The sequence below is a fragment of the Zingiber officinale genome, chromosome 2B, assembly GCF_018446385.1.
Source record: "Zingiber officinale cultivar Zhangliang chromosome 2B, Zo_v1.1, whole genome shotgun sequence".
NCBI classification, from domain to species: domain Eukaryota; kingdom Viridiplantae; phylum Streptophyta; class Magnoliopsida; order Zingiberales; family Zingiberaceae; genus Zingiber; species Zingiber officinale.
Window position 1 is genome coordinate 87,956,366 of NC_055989.1, and position 13,012 is coordinate 87,969,377.

The window sequence follows — 13,012 nt, forward strand, 5'->3', positions numbered from 1 at the left end:
CCTAGACTTTAACCTGACTTCGGGGGCCCCACATCATCCGACGTATCATAAGCCTCCCCTTCAAGTCTAGTCAAAGGAGACTGTATGCCCGACTAACTAGACATTTGTGTCGCTTGTGCCTCTTCTGATCAGACGTTCAACCATCCCTCCACCATTCGGCTCAAGATGATGTCATACTTAACTTCTGGTATTTTTGCGGTCCCTTGTTTCCCTACCAGATGCTCATTTTCTGTATCGTCGCTCAACCCAAGTTGATGTCACTCTGGTGCCTTGGAAATAGGGCACATCACTTGTCATTAATGCTAAGTATGATGAGCACACCTTCTCATCATAACTTTGCTTATTATTTCACATCCCTCATAAATGCGGCTTGTAGCTTGCTACCGCATGTTGCACGCCTGTAAAAAGAATATTTGATGTGACAGACAATGGTTGAAATTTGATGTGACCCCTAGTGGTTCAAATTCAACAATCCAAAGTAAATCTCTATCATCTGTATCCTTGATTGGGTGACTATCAAAGATCATCAGTAGGTTTTTTAAGGTTCACATTTTGACGCCACTTTGTCATTCTCGCATTTTTCTCTCCATCTTCTTCATCTTTGTTTTCTACTCACTACCGCCGACGATTCTTCGAATCCTTTGCTTTCATCGTAAGTTCCTTTTCTTTCCTTCCTTTGTTCATCTTTCTCCTTTTTCTCATGGTTTCCACTCCTATTGTTGTCCATAGGCTTTGGTACACACACCTCCACTACCTTTGATTTCAACGGCAAGGAGGTAGACCAAATGAGCCTTAGTTACCACATCCCTTTTGATTACCATATCATAATCCCAACTAGGGATGATAATTTCACCCGAACTTGATGGAGGATCCGATATCCGACCCGAATGGAGGAGGGTATGGAGGGACTATCAATACTCGATATCTGACCCGAATACCCAATTAAATAATATATATACATATATTAAAGAAAATTTTCTTTTTCCAAAATCAACTTACTATTTTTGTTGATATTAGGAGGAGACTATATAGATGTTTAATCTATTTTTTTAATTATATATATATATATATTTAATAGGATATTAATTTTAATATATTTTTGTTGAATGATAATAGTTGGATAGAAAGAAGAAAAATTATAACTATGGAAGATATCTGATCCTTTAATGGATATGGGTATACCCATCGGATATCCTATACCCGATGGATATGGAGACGGAGGATATAGAATCTTGCCCGAACTCGACCCATTGTCATCCGTAATCTTGATCGGTTATAATCGTCCAAACCTTCCTCCTACTGGCTACATCACTCTCTTCAAGGACCATTTTTTCACTGACCTACGTTTCCTCTTGCATCCATTTTTCATCGATGTTTGTAATTACTTTTATATCCCCTTACAACAGTTATCCCCTAATTCCATCAGGTACTATGCGGGGTTATAATATTGTTCCATCTATACCAAATCCCACTACACCCCTGAATTTTTCATTATTTTTATTATCCAAAGAAGTCTGAGCAAAGCGTCTTCATTTTTTAGGCCCAAGTGAGCGCTATCTTTTTTGATAAAATACTCTCGTCCAACAAGCGTCGGAAGTCCTACTACTTCTACCTTCGATTGGTCCCTCTAGTAGCTTTCCTGACCAGATGGCAAATGGAATTGCCTAACCCCCCGAGTTGGGTGTGTACCGTTGGGAGCCAGTCTACCTCACAGTGCTGAATGGTGAGTCCACACTGAATGGTGTTGATCGCCATGTAGTTCAGTTGTGCCTTTTTGATCATTTGGGGAGTCCATTCTTCTGGTTATAATGTTGTTCCATCTTTCGTCGGGAGAGTGTAACCTTTCAAGATTGTGAACCAGAGCTCGATATCAGACTTCAAGTAGCACTCCATTCTATTCTTCCAATAACTGAAATTCTCTCCTTTGAATAGTGGAGGTCGAACCGTACTGTAACCTTCTTGATACGAGTTCAACGTCCTTGCAAGAAAAAAATTAAAAGACAAAATATTTCCAAGACTTTTGCCTTGGGATTAGTAGTGCTTGAAGAATAAAGAATAAAAAAATATTCTAAAAGAAAAAAATAGTTTTAAAATGCTTTGAAAAACGATTAAGAAATTCAGAGCTAACGAGGCTCTGATACCAATTGATGGATCGGAGCAAGCGATAGAGGGGGAGTGAATATCGCTCTTTTAAAACTTTTTCTTTTTCTTTTTAATCAGAATCGTGCAGTGGAAAATAAGAAAGAGGACAAAGTTGTTTACTTCGTTCAGAGTCTAGCTCGACTTCTACTCGAAGGCCCGCGGTTCTTGACCGCACCGATGGGCAAAACACTATAATCCTTCTTTCCGAGATTCTCGGAAAGAAGTAGATCGTACAGATACAAAAGTGTAAGATAGTAACACTCCTACTATCTTGCAGAAAATTAAGTGCAGTACAAAAATAAGATATACCGACAATAGTAGTTGAAGGTCGAAGCTTGGTCGACACTATCGTACGAAGTGGCTCGCAGAGTTGATGAAGACTTATAGCACGAGCAGCTTGGAGAATAGCACTTGAGTTAATCAGAAAGTAAATTTTCAGCCTCTGACTTCGAGCTCCTTTTATAGGTGCCTTGGACGTTCGGTCGACCGATCCCTCTGTTCGGTCGACTGAACCCGCTCCCTTCCTTCTGGTCGGAGTCTGACGCTGGCTCGATCTTCGGAATTAATTGCTCATTAAGGGTTCGGTCGACCGATCACGTCTTTCGGTCGACTGAACAGGATCTTTTCCTTGTTCGTCACAATTAGCTGAGATCTTCTTTTAATTCAGTATTTAATGCTGATTGGATCGGTCGACCGGTCCTCCGGTTCGGTCGACCGATCCGCTCCTTTCCATTTTGCTTCTGATCGATGGTCGTGAGTTGGTATGTGCTGAGTCACCAGAGTTCGGTCGACCGATCATTGTTTGATCAGACTTGGGCTGTGATCTGATCTGACCTGAATACTGCTTTGATTCTGCCTTGTTCGGTCGACCGATCCTACGGTTCGGTCGACCGATCCAGCCGCACCTGTAAAACAGTATTAGACAAAAATCTCCTGCAACATAGATGTTAGAACAACAATATTATAATGCAAGAGTAATATGAAAGACAGTAGAACTGTCTTGATCTCAACTTGGAAACCTTCCCAGTTTCTTCAGTTGGATCAACGACCTAAGGTTGTTCCCTTCGGGAACCCGATCTCACTGTCGCTCCTCCAGTTTGTTTACCTCAACCTACCTGTCAAACTTTGATCCTCCAGATCTAGTTTGGACTTTTCACTCAGCCTTGATTAGCTCCCCAGGACTTTTCTCTTGATCTTCGGTCCTCCAGACCTCTCGATCACACTGCCAAGCTTCGGGTCTCCTCAACCTACTCGGACTTGCACCTGGGTTCCACGATCTGCTAAGATTTCTCCTGTCTAGCCTCCAACTAGGTCTTTCGTGGTTGAGTAAACATCCTGCACACTCAGTCAACTTGTTAGATCATAACAAGACTTAACTTGAACCTTTGACAACATCAAAACTTAGGTTTGATTCTGGTGCAACTTGCACCAACAGTATGATTGTTTCGTCCATCTTCTTGATCTTTGTGCTTCAGTCGACGGTTAGTCCTTCTGAGGCGGTCGGGCCCTGATACCACTTGTTGGTGCAGCGGGGTCGGCAAGAGGGGAGGGGTGAATTGTCTGTAAAAAAAAAATACCCTCCTCAAAACTTTCAACTCAAAAATAATAGCAACAATAAAATAAAATATAAAGAAAGAAGACTCAGCGTTTTGACTTGGTTACAACCAAGAATGTTGTTAATTCAAGGCGGTTGAAAAGCGCACTAGAAAAGTCTCATTCTCTGAAGGCGGAGAAGTCTTTTACACACTAGAAGCTCAAACAGTTGTTAGGAAGTTGATACCGAATTGAATGAATAATTTCCTAGCTCTAGGGGTCTTTATATAGCTCCTGGAAAACTTATCTCGAGCCTTGAGGGGGCCTCCAACAAGGTTGAGGGTGCCTCCAGCCGAGTCAACGGATAAAACTCTATCCGAACTCGCAACAGTCATCTAGACTAGGTCGAAGGCACCTTCAATGGCCTTGAAGGCGCCCTGGACAAGGTTGATGGCGCCTTCAAGGCAATGAAGGTGCCTCCAAGACTGCAGTCAGCGCAGGCGCCTTCAACACTTTGTTGAAGGCGCCTCCAGCTAGGTTTTCCAGCTCCTTTTGATTTGTTCTCTTCTTCCGAGGCTCCGAATACATGGGTGATTGCGGCCAACCGAAATGGGGCTCACCCGAACCCAATTTTCGACCTTCTCCTCGAGCAAGCTTCCGACCCAACTTCTCATCCCTCAAACACCGCGCACGTTCTTCTCGTCTACCGGTGTACTCTTCCGCGGTTTTCTCGTCCTTCAGACGCACCGAGTCCGTCGGCTCCCTTCCCGTGCCGTCCTTTTTGCTTGCTGCATCTTCCGCTCGACTTCTTGCACTCTTAAACTCCTGCACACTTAGACACAGGGATCAAATAACAAGCAGGACCTAACATAACTTGGTTGATCACATCAAAACAACCACGGGTTCCAACACTATAAACTAGTGATGTGTAGTTCTTACACCCATAGATTTTTATATCGAGTTTTGGGTATGCTACCCTCGTTTTCCGCTGCGAAGATTTTCTAGGTGGGTTGGTTTTTTCTCATTGTAGTGGAGTAGGTATTATATATATCTGCAATGTTTTAATACCGTTTCACTTCTTTTCCTATTATGTTGTCAGCCGGAGGCTATCCTTATTAAACTGCGTGGAATGTTTTATTTACTTTATGGTATATGTTCTGACCGTGTTGGCTGAGGATTGTGAGGCCCTGAGGGCTATGATTTCCAGATTCATATTGTCACCGGTACATGGGAGATGTTGTCGGATTTTCACCGGCTGGGACCCTCGAGGGCGTCATAGGTTGGATGCATAGGTGCTTGCGGGAAGGCAGTCGGGGAAGGATGAATTGGTTGGAACTCGATCTAACCTTCTACTCAGGTCTCGCACTTTGCCTAAGGGCCGACCACAAATATAGCCAGGTCATTGGGAAGAGGACACCTAGTCATTGCTTGTTGTTGTTACACCAATCTAGTCGCTCGGGCGACTATTAACAGTTTCAAATCTTCTTGCGACAAAATTACTATAGTGAGTCGTCTAGTCTCGTTCATCTTCATGTTTTAGATGCAGGTAAAGATTCCCACAGATGACGTCAAATTTGATCCTCTCTAAAAGCAGAGAAGATGACACATTGGGCAGATGCCTCTGATTTTGATTGACGATGACGTTAGCAATCAGGTCAAGGAAGGGGTCTCCAACATAAACACTCCGACTTTCAAATTAGTGAATGCTCAAATGGAAGGCAATGAATAGTAGTAAATGAACCATGTATACGTAGCGTTTGTGTGTGTGCGCATATCTATGTCTACATATGGAGGCCCCCTTTTATAGTGTTATTGTTCCTCTGTACATAAATCTTGAGGCATTGTTAAAAAAGGATAGACTATAATGATGCTCTGACACCTTTCTCGAAATGAATTTGCATAGAAGCTTCCGTCGTACAGCTGGCACAAAGAACAATCCCTTGATTCTCTTACAGCTATTGCACAAAACAACAAGAAGTAATGTTGGGTCGTTGAATATGGGATCTTAATATGCTTAGTTGGCAATCGACTGAGTCTCTTCTGTAGTCTGATTGGTTGTCGCTCACAAGAACAGTCAGGTCGGATTGAGGAATAATATCAGGAACTTAATCTTCACTCGGCCTCTCCGTTTGGCCAAAGAATCCGGTTAGAACAAGTGACCAGTATGTCCGATCGATAGTATAGTCTGACTAACTGGATCACTCAGTCGGAGTAGGTAATCATGTTATCCCAAGTAACAAAGAGGACTTTGCTCTGAATAATACTAACTTAGCTTGAGGCTTCATCAATATTGAGAGACTCATGATCTAACCAGACTAAGAGTATGCTCAAATGGCCACTCGACCAAGACGATCAATCATATTGACCCTGATCATAACTTTGACTGTTATATAGAACCATTCCTGGACTTTGACCCGGCTTCGAAAGTCTCGTATCATCCGCGCTTACTCCACGTCAAAATATATATATAATTTTAAGTTTGAATTATCAGTTCAGTATTGAATTTCCATTTTAATTTCAAGTTTTAGAAATTTTTCTCAACTAAACCAATCAGAACCCGTCACGAGACCGTTGGACCCGCAACCCACGTGGGTTGATGTATTCTAAAAATTCTGAAAAATCACCAACTAGCTAACAAGGACATGATGTCTCCCTCTGTATATTAATGATTAGGAATGAGAACGAAGATGCTTATTAGACCAATTCTCTATAATTATCAAATAATTAGTCTACTATTTGAATAGACTTCTTTCACTGCTCATTCTCTCTTTCGCTTCTCCTTCTCTTCCATCTCCATTCTGTTTCCTCGTGGCCAACAGCCCAATGGTCAAAGCTACGAGACAACCTGAACAGTGCAAGGAAGTTGCCTGTGTGACCGACATTGAAAGCGAAATACTCTCCAGAAAATATTTTCTTTATAATAGATATTCAGTCTTTTCTTAAATTTAAAATACATTGTATTAAAAAAGTTACCTTTTAAATTATTCATTTCTAATATTTGAATCATTACAGACGTAATAGGATTCTCATAGTATCGCAGTTGGATCCTTCATTGCGGTATGTTGAGTCAGGTGTTAATGCAGCGAAATATCAATGGACGGAAAAAAATTTATAAGTTTATCTTCACGAGTAGAATACCGATTCAGCTTTGACGGTCTTATAGGGATGACAAAGACTATGAGGATGCGTTTGGTTTGAGGTTATTCTTGATAACCTTAGTTATCCATCTAAGGTTATCAACAAAAACCTTGTTTGGTTTAGGTATTCGATGATTCTCAAGTAATGTTCCATGCCCGACACGTCAGCAAAAGGATCATGCAACCCGGAATCGGAAAACCTCAGAAAACTAAGATTTTTGTTGATTCCGGGGTTAACGAATTTTTTTTACCAAAAATACCCTCCGATAAGAAAAAATATGAAAAAAAGAGAAAAAATGTAAAAAAATAAAAAATGTTTTAAAAAATTTAAAAATTTATTTATTTATTTAAATAAATAATTTAAAAAAATAAAATTTTAAAGTAAAAAATAAATTTTTTAAAAATGTTAAAAAAATTTATAAAAATTTAAAAAAAATTTAAAATTTTAAAAAAAATTTAAAAATAAAATAAATAAATAAAAATTAAAATTTAAAAATGTAAAAAAATAAAAAAAAATATAAATATAAATAATATAAAAATATAAAAACATTAAAAAATAAAAAAACACATAAAAAAGTGAAAAAATATACCAGAAAAAGAAAAGTAAAAAAATATTAAAAAAAATAAAAATAAATAAATAATAATAATAATAATAATATGTATAGTTGATTTTATAACTGAGGATAATACGGTAAAATATTAAACTAGGGTATTCATTAAAACCTTCAAACAAATAAGTTTTTGTTACATTACCTAAGTTGAACCAAACAACATTTGGTTATGTTTTATTCCCTATAACCTATTACCTGATAATCACATAACTAAAGTTATATATGATGACTTGAATCAAACGCACCCTGAGAATTATTAACAATGACTTAATCCTGCGCTTTCGTGATTTACCATTGGAGACGAATTGAAAAACCCATCATCTTCAGGATGAAACAGAATGAGACAATTTATCATCCGGTTGAAAAATCTTTAACTCAATCCATCCAAATGGATTGTACACGAATCCATCAAAAAAAAATAATAAAAAAAATCTAAAAAGTAGATTTTTTTTTTCATTTGAATTACAAACTATAGCCCACGATAGTATTAAATATTCAACTTTCATTTTTATTTATTTATTTATTATTTTCTTCTCACCTCACGGACGAATTCAAATCCACAACGGGCAGATTTGATTGACCCGATTAGGCTAATTTTTTTAAATGAATAATCCATTTGAATTATTTGACAAGGGCCCAATTTAAATTGACAACCCAATAAACAAATTGAAATTGTCCGTGAGTTTTAAGATTCCGCTTGAAAAATATTTAATTCATATAAATATTTTAAAATATTTAATTCGTATCCAGTGGCCGCCATCTTCCGAAATCAATCAGAGTCGGCAACTAGATACGTCGCCGCCCCTGCCGATTTCTTCATTGTTTTTAGTAATTATCTATGTTGATCGGATTCCCTATAAATTTACGCTGCCTCCTCGATCGACCTCAGAGATCGAGTGGAGAATTGAGGAGTTGCCAGAGCATGGCTTGGGATTGGAGCTCGATAGGCTCTGTTTTGGCCACGATCCTCTTCCTCAGAACGGCGTACCGCGACTTCCTCCCGCCGGAGCTTCACCGCTTCATCAGCTTCTCCTCCGTGGCATCGTGGTGCGCCTGAACAACGACGCCAAGATTGTCATCGACGAGTATGACGTCGCCTTCTCCGCCAACGAGCTCTACCTCGCCGCCAATGTGTACCTCGGCGCCCGCTGCCTTGATGACGCCGCCGTCATCTGCCTCACCAAGAGCCGTGAGTCCCCACTCCCCACCGCCTCCTTCCCTGGCTGCCACACCACCCGCGACTCCTTCTGAGGCATCCCACTCCAGTGGAGCTCTGTCGTCGTCGGGCAAGACAGCTCCTCCTACCATTTCCGTAGCAGTTCCTGTTGAATATAATTATCCTTATTTTATGGATTTAATTGTAAATTGTGCATATGAGTACAAACCGAACTCATTAAAATGAGGTAACTTAAGTTTATTGGATTTCAATTGTTGAATATAGATTTTATATGTGTAAAGTCTATAGTCTAATATATATTATTATCTATATAATAATAATAAATGTTCAGTGTATATATATATATATATATATATTTAGTTGTTGTGCAATATGTTTTGGTCAAGGTTAATCTGGTTGACTAAGTTTGAGTTAGCTCAAATTTGAGTTTTGATGTTTGAGTTTCGATGTTTGACAATACATGCATGGAGATTGTAGATACAATCGTCTGTTTGAGAAGATTGTTGATACAATTCCTCTCTGGTCAAGGTTGACCAGTTAGATGTGAAAAAAAGTCAAGTAGGTCAAAGAGTTAACTGGATACTTGACTGGAAACATCCTAACTGGAGGTTAGGCAGTTGGAAATCCTGGTGAGTGAAGGCAGGTGAAAGATCTAGTCAATGAAGCTAGATGAAAGTCCTGGTGAGTGAAGCCAGACAGGTGAAAGTCCCGGTGAGTGAAGTCAGGCAGTGGGAAAATCCTGATGAGTGAAGCCAGGTGAAAACTCTAGTGAGTGAAGCTAGATGAAAGTCCTGGTGAGTGAAGCTAGAGAAATGGGAAGTCCTAGTGAGTGAAGATAGACAGATGGAAAAACCTGGTGAGTGAAGCCAGACACATGGAAATCCAGATGGATCAAGGTTGACTGGACATCTGATTTTGGAAAGTCCAAATATGTTAAAGGGTTGACCGAATACTTGGCACGAGGAAATCCAGATGGGTCAAGGGTGACCGGACATCTGGTTGAAATCCAAGTGGGTCAAAGGGATTGACTGGTCACTTGATGAAGAAGCCCTAGTAGGTCAAGGGTGACCGGATGCTAGGCATGATATTCCAACAGATTACGGTTGATCGGATGTTGGAATTGGAGACCTTGGACTTGGTTTTAGGCAAGTTAAAGGTGGTTCAATCAATCAATCAATCGATCGATTGAACCAAAGTCCAATCGATCAGTTGATTAATTGGAGGTGTGTTATAAAGAAAGATGGCCCAATCGATCGGTCGATCGATTGGGAGCTTATGTCGCGCACACAGAAGCTTTCCCAATCGATCAGCCGATCGATTGGGAACCTCCAATCGATCGGCCGATCGATTGGGGAAAGGCTGGATTTCTTGTGCGATCGCGAGAAAGCCTGAATTGATTGGCGCTCTGAATTGATCGACTGATCAATTCAAAGTCTCCCTAATCGATTGAGAACCATTCAATCGATTGGGGTCCGATCGTTGCGCAGGTTATAGCCGTTGGCGAGCGTTTTCCTCCGTAGCTTTTCGACTCCACTCTCAGTGATTTTTCTCCACCGAGCTTAGTGACACACGCCAATTCTTGAAGGGTCTTGGAGTGAAGTGCAGTTGCATTCCCAAGTATCAAGAGGCATTCCCAAACAAGAAGAGAGCATAAGTGTTGTAAACCTTGTAAGGTTTGTGTTTGTATTTCTTCTTGTTTTGAGTTGTATGCCGAGAAGGAGTATTTTATTAGTGGAGTGAGTGTTGTGTGAATCCTTGGATTAGTCACCTCTTCTTGAGGTGGATACTAAGTAAATCTACGTTATTAGTATTAGAGCTTGCTTTGAGTATTTTCCGCTGCATATCATCACCAAGAAGCAAGCTACGAGAAGCACGACGAGCTATTCATCCCCCCTCCTCTAGGACATTTCGACCCTAACAAGTGGTATCAGAGCAAGGTCGCTCTTCATTGGAATCATCGCCGGAAGGGGCAACAAGGCTAGAGGGTGAAGAAGTTGGAGCAAAATTCATTAAGTCAAAGAATTCATCAATAGCTCAACTTCAAGATGGAATTCCAAGATAGAGTTGAATTCTACACAAGGGTGTCTCCAACATTCGCATCCACAAGCTTCGATTCTTGGAAATCAAGGATCGAAAATTTTTTTATGATAGAGATAGAGCAATGATTTGCTCTAATGGAAGGCTTTGAAGCTCCAACAAATTCAAAGGGCAAAATTCTCAAGAGGAGCAAGTGGAGTCAAGAGCAAATCCAAATATGTGAGGCCAATGATAAAGTGACCAAACTATTGGTCAATCTATTGTCGAGCAACATCTTGGAGCAAATTGAAGAATTTAAATATGCCAAAGAACTATGGAGCAAATTGGCCAAGCTTCATGAAGAACCTTTCACTGACCAAATCAAGACAAATCCAAAGAGGGTAACTCATTGGAGCAAGACAAAGCGGAGGAGGATTTCGAGGTTGAGAGATGCTCAACATCGGAAGAAGAGATTCTAGAAGCTTCATCCTTAAAGGAGTGCAACAAAAAGAGCAATGAGGGAGCATATTCCTTATTTTATGTACAAGAGGATGAAGAAGAGAAGAAGCCTCCATCTCCGGATCAAGAAGGGATGAAGATGAAGAAGCTTCCACCTCCAAAAGTCAAGACAAATCAATTGGAGGATCATCATTGTCGGATCAAGAAGAAGTCTCTACATCTTAATCAAAAGGAGAAGATACCACCGCTACAAGCAAAGGTATAACAATTTCGATTGTTAACAATAAAGATCATATCATTTGCTTTAAGTGTAGGGAAAAGAGGCACTATAAGAGTAAGTGTCCTAAATTGGCCAAGAAGAAGGGTCAAGTGACACCTAAGGGTAAGGAGAAGCCCAACGAGATCGTCTCCACAAAAAAGAAGAGCAAGGAGCACATTGTGTGCTTCTTGTGTATTAAAAAATAACATTACCGGAGCCAATGTCCAAAGGGGAAGAAAGCGGTCAAAGCTAAAGGAGGAAGCACAAGTCAAGGGGGAGCTTCCAAGGTAAAACCCAAGGTATCATTTGTTAAGCCTATTCCCTTAAATCATGGTAAAAAATATGCTAATTCTATGTTATATCATTTTAATGCTATTTACCATAAGAATAGGAGGCATGATAACATTAATGAAAATCAAATGGGTTTTCATGCTAAAACTACCACACCTAGGGGTAGGAAGGTAAATAAAAACCTAAGCAAGAACACTAAGGATCGTAGTTATTGTTGGAACCCCAAGGTTGTTTTGGTGTGATCAACAAGTTAAGTTAGGTCCTGCGTTGTTTCTAACATTGTGTCTAAGTGTGCAGGAGCTTAGGAGCACAGGTAGCCGAGCGGAAGACGCAGCTAGTGAGAAGGACGGCACGCTGTGCCTCCGAGGGACGAGGCGCTGCGGAAGAGTACACCGGCGGGCGAGAAGGAAGCGCGCGGTGGTTCCGAGGGATGAAAGCCGGGGTGGAAGATTGCTTGGGGAGCAAGAGACGCAGCTAGCGAGAAGGTCGACGACCTGGCAATTCCGAGGGACGAGAAGCACGCTCGAGAAGACCGGAAGTTGGGTTCGGGTGAGCCCTTTTCCGGATTGCCGAGATCACCCAAGCGAGTGGATCCTGAGCGGAAGAACCGGACCGAGGCGGGACTGAACCAGAGAAGAGGTCCCGCACGAAAAAGTCAACGTCTGTTGACTTTGGGCTCTGGGGCGCCCAGAGCCCTCCGGGGCGCCCGGAACACTTCCGGGCGCCCGGACCTTGAATATTGACCAGATCGAGCTTTAACTCGATCTGAACGTTGGGGGATAAAATTTATCCCCCCCCAGGGCGCCCGGAACCCTTCCAGGCGCCCCGACCAAGGCTATAAATATAGCCTTGGTCCAAAAGCTTCAAATTCAACTGAGAACTCAAGCATTCTTTCTACACTTGTACGCTTTTCTGTTTTAAGCTTCTGTTGTGCGCTTCATTGCTGTAAAAGGCTTCTCCGCCTGAAGGAGATACTAGTGCTACGCTTTCTTGGATTAACAACCTTCCTGATTGTAACCAAGTAAATCTCGGTGTGCCTTTTACTTTTATGCTTTTATTTATTTCTCTTATTTTATGCAAGTGTCAGTCTAAGAGTTCGAGAAGGTTTGGTTTGTTTTTGAGTTTTACAGGCTATCCAACCCCCCTTCTAGCCGGCCGCAACGATCCTACAGTTATAAGCCTAGAAAGGGTAGGAAGGTTGATAAAAACCTAGGTAAGAACACTAAGGACCGTAGTTATAAGCTTAGAAATATAAATGCTCAAGGACAAAATGAAAAATCTAAATCTAGGGATTTATAGAAAGAAAATCAAGTCTTGAGGTCAAGACTTGATAAAATGAAAAAGACCTTAAAAAGGATGGAAAATATCCTAAAAGGGAAAAATGAAC

General features: G+C 40.8%; 1 pseudogene; it reads left to right on the plus strand.

The window, feature by feature from the left end:
* The first annotated feature begins 8,345 nt into the window (after positions 1–8,345).
* Positions 8,346–13,012, plus strand: part of LOC122048431 — a 68,025-nt pseudogene continuing 63,358 nt past the window's right edge.